Below are 9,027 nucleotides of genomic sequence, written 5' to 3' on the forward strand. Positions count from 1 at the left end.
AGGGGGAGCTCTGTAGACCCTCGTGTCAATAAACTTGTGACATTCCTGGATTACTCATTATGTTAATAAAGTCTGATTTAATCAACCAAGAGTCAGTTGAAAGAAGGTTAAGGGTAGAAGACTACATATCTGGCTGTCTTGGCAAAATCACTACATATCCCATCGAGCCAACCCGTTCCCTTAGTTCCAAGACCAGTCAGAAACGTCCAACTAACCCTACGCCAATGATGCCAGTGGATCTCAAAACTGAACTTGGATCTGCGTTAAGTATCAATGATATCTGTCGCCACCATCATCTTATGACAGATATGCTGAACCAGTCATGGCTATTCCAACAAAACAATACACCATTTCAAGTTTCTTTCCATCAAATTTCTTAGTTACAATATTGTATAACTAGTTTTGAAGTTGAGGGTGCAGTATTTATGAAGTTTTGGAATGAGGATAAAAACTAGCATAGTTCAGATAGTTTAGCCAGGGAAATGAGCTCGGGCCAAGTGCACATTTGCGCCAGCTGGGCTAATTCATGAGACTAGGTTTTATGCCCTGATATCGGGAGCTGGTGGCGAAAAGGTTGATCAAACAAATAAATCACATGACTTTTATTTAAGGAGAACAAATCGACATACAATCCCCAAATTAGCTGTTACTTTCACTGTCAATACAGCCCCATAGTGAAGGTGTCATAATACCCATAAAACCTAGCAGTCAAAGGGAAATGGTTCCAATCGTTTTTCCATCCCTGGCGTGATGTTTTGATAATCATGTAAATCTCTCTTGGACAAGGTGACTTATCAATATATTCCTCTTTTTACTCTCAGATTCGAAAATGCTAATTAGCATTAAAGTAGACATCATGCAAAACTACAAATCCCTGCAAGCTCTGAACGTCATCTCTAGCTGACATCTTTGCTAACAGATATTGTGTCAATTTAAAACTTTAGAACATTAACAGTTCACAGAATTGTTAATGTATAGAAATGTAGCCAGTTTGTTCATTACTAAATTTAGCTAACATTAGATAGTTAATCCAGAGATTCTTACCTTTGCCTTGATTGGGCAGTCACGTCCAGATCATCATGGCATTTATAGTTCTTTACAATAGTCACATTAGCAGCTAATTAGCATTTAATTGTTGGGGGGGTAAATACAGGCGAATTATATTGATAAAAGTCACCTTGTCCGAAAGAGATTGACATGGTTATCAAAAGTCATGTCAGAGTAAGCCTACAAAAAACACCTTCCTTATTTTAAGTGTTTCTAAAATCACTTAATGACAAAGTGAAAACAGATTTTTAGATTTACAAATATAGAACAAATACCTTATTTACATACGTATTCAAACCCTTTGCTACGAGATTCAAAATTGAGCTCAGGTGCATCCTGTTTCCATTGATCATCCTTGAGATGTTTCTACAACTTAATTGGAGTCCACCTGTGGTAAATTCAATTGATTGGACATGATTTGGAAAGGCACACACCTGTCTATAAAATGCCCCACAGTTGACAGTGCATGTCAGAGCAAAAACCAAGTCATGAGATCGAATGAATTGTCCATAGAGCTCCGAGACAGGATTGTTTCGAGGCACAGATCTGGAGAAGGGTACTAAAACATTTATCCAGCATTGAAGGTCCCCAAGAACACAGTGGCCTCCATCATTCTTAAATGGAAGAAGTTTGGAACCACCAATACTCTTCCTAGAGCTGGCCGCCCTGCCAAACTGATCAATCGGGGGAGAAGGGCCTTGGTCAGGGAGGTGACCAAGAACGCGATGGTCGCTCTGACAGCTCCAGAGTTCATTTGTTGAGATGGGAGAATCTTCCAGAAGGACAAACATCTCTGCAGCACAACACCAATCAGGCCAAAAGGCACCTAAAGACTCAGACATTGAAAGCAAATTTCTCTACTCTTTGGCCTGAATGCCCTACGGTGAAGCATGGTGGTGGCAGCATCATGCTGTGGGGATCTTTTTCAGCAGCAGGGACTGGGAGACTAGTCAAGATCGAGGGAAAGATGAACGGAGCAAAGTACAGCGAGATCCTTGATGAAAACCTGCTCCAGAGCACTCAGGACCTCCTACTAGGGTGAAGGTTCACCTTCCAACAGAACAAGAACCCTAAGCACACAACCAAGACAACGCAGGAGTGGCTTTGGGACAAGTCTTTGAATGTCCTTTAGTGGTCAAGCCAGAGCCTGGACTTGAACCCAATCGAACATCTCTGGAGAGATCTGAAACTAGCTGTGCAGCAATGCTCCCCATCCAACCTGACAGAGCTTGAGAGGATCTGCAGAGAAGAATGGGAGAAACTCCCCAAATACAGGTGTGCCAAGCTTGTAGCGTCAAGAAGACTTGAGGCTGTAATCGTTGCCAAAGGTGCTTCAACAAAGTACTGAGGAAAGGGTCTGAATACTTATATAAATGTGATATTTCATTTTTTTTTTTTATACATTTGCAAACATTCTAAAAGCCTGTTTATGCTTTGTCATTATGGTGTATTGTGTGTAGTTTGATGAGGATTTAAAAAAAATCCATTTTAGAATAATTCTGTAACAAAATGTGGAAAAAGTCAAGGGGTCTGAATACTTTCTGAAGGGACTGTACATGGATACATGATTTCAACATTACTGGATAGTTTGCTTCACAGCATGACTGTGAGTGTAAAGAACATCCCTCTGCTTGCTTAGCGAGTACCACTTCCTCCCGATTCGGTCCATTCCTGGCGCGAACTCTGGATCTCTGCCTTGCACATGTGACTGCTCTCCTGAAGCGTCTTACCAGTTGAGGACATGCGAAAAGCAGGTGGGGACACTTCAGACTGAGAAGGAAGTTTCACATATCCCCATGGTCTACACTAGCATCATAGCCAGCGCTTATGAAATGCAATAGCTCACTGTATTGGCAACTGTTTTCACCAATGATTTACATATGCACAATGACTGATAGGGGGTGCTGTGTTGAAGCCACTGCGCCTCCATCTTGGCATTCTGTCCCCGTCGTAAATAATATTATGGAAGCTATAAGAATTGCTTAGTTTGTTAATGTCTACATTAGTTTCTGACATGTTTATTATATTACAGACATCTTAATGCAGACATTTATATTATGTGAGCTAAACATACAATAATTGTTAAAATTTGACCGTTATTTAACTAGGCAAGTCAGTTAAGAACAAATTGTTATTTGCAATGACGGCCTACCCCGTCCAAACCCGGACGACGCTGGGACCAATTGTGCACCACCCTATGGAACTCCCAATCACGGCCAGATGTTATACAGCCTGGATTCAAACCAGGGACAATAGTGATGCCTCTTGCACTGAGATGCAGTGTCTTAGACCGCTGTGCCACTCGGGAGTCATGGACTCTTCTCTCTGCTACCGCATGGCAAGTCTAGATCCAAAAGACCTAACAGCTTCTACCCCCAAGCCATAAGACTCCTGAACAGCTAATCAAATGGCTACCCAGACTATTTCAATCAAATGTATTTATAAAGCCCTTTTTACATCAGCCAATGTCACAAAGTGCTATACAGAAACCCAGCCTAAAACCCCAAACAGCAAGCAATACAGATGTAGAAGCACAGTGACTAGGAAAAACTCCCTAGAAAGCCAGGAACTTAGGAAGAAACCTAGAGAGGAACCAGGCTATGAGGGGTGGCCAGTTCTCTTCTGGCTGTGCCGGGTGGAGATTATAACAGAACATGGCCAAGATGTTCAAATGTTCATAAATGACCAGCAGGGCCAAATAATAATAATAATCACAGTGATTATAGAGGGTGCAACAGGTCAGCACCTCAGGAGTAATTGTCAGTTGGCTTTTCATAGCCGAGGATTCAGAGTTTGAGACCGCAGGTTCGGTAGAGAGAGAGAGAGTCGAAAACAGCAGGTCCGGGACAGGTAGCACGTCCGGTAAACAGGTCAGGGTTCCATAGCCGCAGGCAGAACAGTTGAAACTGGAGCAGCAGCAGGACAGGGGACAGCGAGGAGGAGTCATCAGGCCAGGTAGTCCTGAGGCATGGTCCCAGGACTACCTGGGAGGGAGAGATAATTAGAGGGAGCATACTTAAATTCAGACAGGACACTGGATAAGACAGGAGAAATACTCCAGACATAACAGACTGGCCCTAGCCCCCTGACACAAACTATTGCAGCATAAGGCTGAGGCAGGAGGGGTTGGGAGACACTGTGGCCCCGTCCAACGATACCCCCAGACAGAGCCAACCAGGCAGGATATAATCCCACCCAAAGCTATCTTTGAAATAGTCTTGATATGTTAGTCAAAAGAGAGATCAGGGTCCAGAGTAATGCCGAGGTCCATCAGTTTTTTTTGAGACGACTGTACAACAATCAAGATTAATTGTCAGATCCAACAGCAGATCTCTTTGTTTTTTGGGACCTAGAACCAGCATCGTCTTTTGAGCTTCTAGTCATGAAATCTATGCAGCCTACTCAATCACTTTTTATAGCTACTGTTTACAGGCCTCCTGGGCCATATACAGCGTTCCTCACTGAGTTCCCTGAATTCTTATCGGACCTTGTAGTCATAGCAGATAATATTCTAATCTTTGGTGACTTTAATATTCACATGGAAAAGTCCACAGACCCACTCCAAAAGGCTTTCGGAGCCATCATCGACTCAGTGGGTTTTGTCCAACATGTCTCTGGACCCACTCACTGTCACAGTCATACGCTGGACCTAGTTTTGTCCCATGGAATAAATGTTGTGGATCTTAATGTTTTTCCTCATAATCCTGGACTATCGGACCACCATTTTATTACGTTTGCAATTGCAACAAATAATCTGCTCAGACCCCAACCAAGGAACATCAAAAGTCGTGCTATAAATTCACAGACTACGCAAAGATTCCTTGATGTCCTTCCAGATTCCCTCTGTCTACCCAAGGACGCCAGAGGACAAAAATCAGTTAACCACCTAACTGAGGAACTCAATTTAACCTTGCGCAATACCCTAGATGCAGTTGCACCCCTAAAAACTAAAAACATTTCTCATAAGAAACTAGCTCCCTGGTACACAGAAAATACCCGAGCTCTGAAGTAAGCTTCCAGAAAATAGGAACGGAAATGGCGCCACACCAAACTGGAAGTCTTCCGACTAGCTTGGAAAGATAGTACCGTGCAGTACCGAAGAGCCCTTACTGCTGCTCAATCATCCTATTTTTCTAACTTAATTGAGGAAAATAAGAACAATCCGAAATTCCTTTTTGATACTGTCGCAAAGCTAACTAAAAAGCAGCATTCCCCAAGAGAGGATGACTTTCACTTTAGCAGTGATAAATTCATGAACTTCTTTGAGGAAAAGATTATGATTATTAGAAAGCAAATTACGGACTCCTCTTTAAATCTGCGTATTCCTTCAAAGCTCAGTTGTCCTGAGTCTGCACAACTCTCCCAGGACCTAGGATCAAGAGAGACGCTCAAGTGTTTTAGTAATATATCTCTTGACACAATGATGAAAATAATCATGGCCTCTAAATCTTCAAGCTGCATACTGGACCCTATTCCAACTAAACTACTGAAAGAGCTGCTTCCTGTGCTTGGCCCTCCTATGTTGAACATAATAAATGGCTCTCTATCCACCGGATGTGTACCAAACTCACTAAAAGTGGCAGTAATAAAGCCTCTCTTGAAAAAGCCAAACCTTGATCCAGAAAATATAAAAAACTATCGGCCTATATCGAATCTTCCATTCCTCTCAAAACTTTTAGAAAAGGCTGTTGCGCAGCATCTTACTGCCTTCCTGAAGACAAAGAATGTATACGGAATGCTTCAGTCTGGTTTTAGACCCCATCATAGCACTGAGACGGCACTTGTGAAGGTGGTAAATGACATTTTAATGGCATCGGACCGAGGCTCTGCATCTGTCCTCGTGCTCCTAGACCTTAGTGCTGCTTTTGATACCATCGATCACCACATTCTTTTGGAGAGATTGGAAACCCAAATTGGTCTACACGGACAAGTTCTGGCCTGTTTTAGATCTTATCTGTCGGAAAGATATCAGTTTGTCTCTGTGAATGGTTTGTCCTCTGACAAATCAACTGTAAATTTCGGTGTTCCTCAAGGTTCCGTTTTAGGACCACTATTGTTTTCACTATATATTTTACCTCTTGGGGATGTTATTCGAAAAACATAATGTTAACTTTCACTGCTATGCGGATGACACACAGCTGTACATTTCAATGAAACATGGTGAAGCCCCAAAATTGCCCTTGCTAGAAGCATGTGTTTCAGACATAAGGAAGTGGATGGCTGCAAACCTTCTACTTTTAAACTCGGACAAAACAGAGATGCTTGTTCTAGGTCCCAAGAAACAAAGAGATCTTCTGTTGAATCTGACAATTAATCTTAATGGTTGTACAGTCATCTCAAATAAAACTGTGAAGGACCTTGGCGTTACTCTGGACCCTGATCTCTCTTTTGAAGAACATATCAAGACCATTTCAAGGACAGCTTTTTTCCATCCAGGTAACATTGCAAAAATCAGAAACTTTCTGTCCAAAAATGATGCAGAAAAATTTATCCATTCTTTTGTCACTTCTAGGTTAGACTACTGCAATGCTCTACTTTCTGGCTACCCGGATAAAGCACTAAATAAATTTCAGTTGGTGCTAAATACGGCTGCTAGAATCCTGACTAGAACCAAAAAGAATTATCATATTACTTCAGTGCTAAGCCTCTCTACACTGGCTTCCTGTCAAAGCAAGGGCTGATTTCAAGGTTTTACTGCTAACCTACAAAGCATTACATGGGCTTGCTCCTACCTATCTCTCTGATTTGGTCCTGCCGTACATACCTACACGTATGCTATGGTCACAAGACGCAGGCCTCCTAATTGTCCCTAGAGGCAGGGCTTTCTCCTATAGAGCTCAATTTTTATGGAACGGTCTCCTACCCATGTCAGAGACGCAAACTCGGTCTCAACCTTTAAGTCTTTACTGAAGACTCATCTCTTCAGTGGGTCATATGATTGAGTGTAGTCTGGCCCAGGAGTGAGAAGGTGAACGGAAAGGCTCTGGAGCAACGAACCGCCCTTGCTGTCTCTGCCTGGCCGGTTCCCCTCTTTCCACTGGGATTCTCTGCCTGTAACCCTATTACAGGGGCTGAGTCACTGGCTTACTGGGGCTCTCTCATGCCGTCCCTGGAAGGGGTGCGTCACCTGAGTGGGTTGATTCACTGATGTGGTCATCCTGTCTGGGTTGGCGCCCCCCCTTGGGTTGTGCCATGGCGGAGATCTTTGTGGGCTATACTCGGTCCTGTCTCAGGATGGTAAGTTGGTGGATGAAGATATCCCTCTAGTGGTGTGGGGGCTGTGCTTTGGCAAAGTGGGTGGGGTTATATCCTTCCTGTTTGGCCCTGTCCGGGGGTGTCCTCGGATGGGTCCACAGTGTCTCCTGACCCCTCCTGTCTCAGCCTCCAGTATTTATGCTGCAGTAGTTTATGTGTCGGGGGGCTAGGGTCAGTTTGTTATATCTGGAGTACTTCTCCTGTCTTATCCGGTGTCCTGTGTGAATCTAAGTGTGCGTTCTCTAATTCTCTCCTTCTCTCTTGCTTTCTCTCTCTCGGAGGACCTGAGCCCTAGGACCATGCCCCAGGATTACCTGACATGATGACTCCTTGCTGTCCCCAGTCCATCTGACCGTGCTGCTGCTCCAGTTTCAACTGTTCTGCCTTATTATTATACGACCATGCTGGTCATTTATGAACATTTGAACATCTTGGCCATGTTCTGTTATAATCTCCACCCGGCACAGCCAGAAGAGGACTGGCCACCCCACATAGCCTGGTTCCTCTCTAGGTTTCTTCCTAGGTTTTGGCCTTTCTAGGGAGTTTTTCCTAGCCACCGTGCTTCTACACCTGCATTGCTTGCTGTTTGGGGTTTTAGGCTGGGTTTCTGCACTTTGAGATATCAGCTGATGTACGAAGGGCTATATAAATAAATTTGATTTGATTTGATCTCTGTTTTGTCCGAGTTTAAAAGTAAAATATTTGCCGCCATCCATTATGTCTGAAACACAGGCTTCCAGGAAGGGCAATTTTGGGGCTTCCCCATGTTTCATCGAAATGTACAGCTGTGTGTCATCCGCATAGCAGTGAAAGTTAACATTGTTTCCCGAATGACATCACCAAGATGTAAAATATATAGGGAAAACAGTAGTGGTCCTAAAACGGAGCCTTGAGGAACAGCAAAACTTACAGTTGATTTGTCAGAGGACAAACCATCCACAGAGACAAACTGATATCTTTCCGACAGATAAGATCTTAACCAGGCAAGAACTTGTCAGTGTAGACCAATTTGGGTTTACAATCTCTCCAAAAGAATGTCACTATCGATGGTTTCAAAAGCAGCACTAAGGTCTTGGAGCACGTGGACAGATGCAGAGCCTCGGTCTGACACCATTAAAAGTTAATTTACCACCTTCACGAGTGCAGTCTCAGCGCTATGATGGGATCTAAAACCAGACTGAAGCATTTCGTAAACATTGTTTGTCTTTAGGGAAGCAGTGAGTTGCTGCCCAAAAGCTTTTTAAAAAATGTTTTGAGAGAAATGGGAGATTCCATTTAGGCTGAATTATGATTTTTATTTTTTTGTTTTAAAAATCCGGGGGCTGAACTTTTCAACAGTTTAGCCCATATGGGACTGGCCATAGCCGTCAGGTAGCCTGATGATTAGAGCGTTGGGCCATAGCCGTCAGGTAGCCTGATGATTAGAGCGTTGGGCCATAGCCGTCAGGTAGCCTGATGATTAGAGCGTTGGGCCATAGCCGTCAGGTAGCCTGATGATTAGAGCGTTGGGCCAGTAACCGGAATTTTGCTGGATTGAATCCCTGAGCTGACAAAAATCTGTCAGTTAACCCACTGTTCCCCGGGCGCTGAAGGCGTGGATGTCGATTAAGGCAGCCCCCCGCTCCTCTCTAATTCAGAGGGGTTGGGTTAAATTCGGAGAGGCACATTTCAGTTAAATACATTCAGTTGGATAACTGACTAGGTATTTCCCTTTAATATATTGTT

Source organism: Oncorhynchus kisutch, linkage group LG24 (genome assembly GCF_002021735.2).
Source record: "Oncorhynchus kisutch isolate 150728-3 linkage group LG24, Okis_V2, whole genome shotgun sequence".
NCBI lineage: Eukaryota > Metazoa > Chordata > Actinopteri > Salmoniformes > Salmonidae > Oncorhynchus > Oncorhynchus kisutch.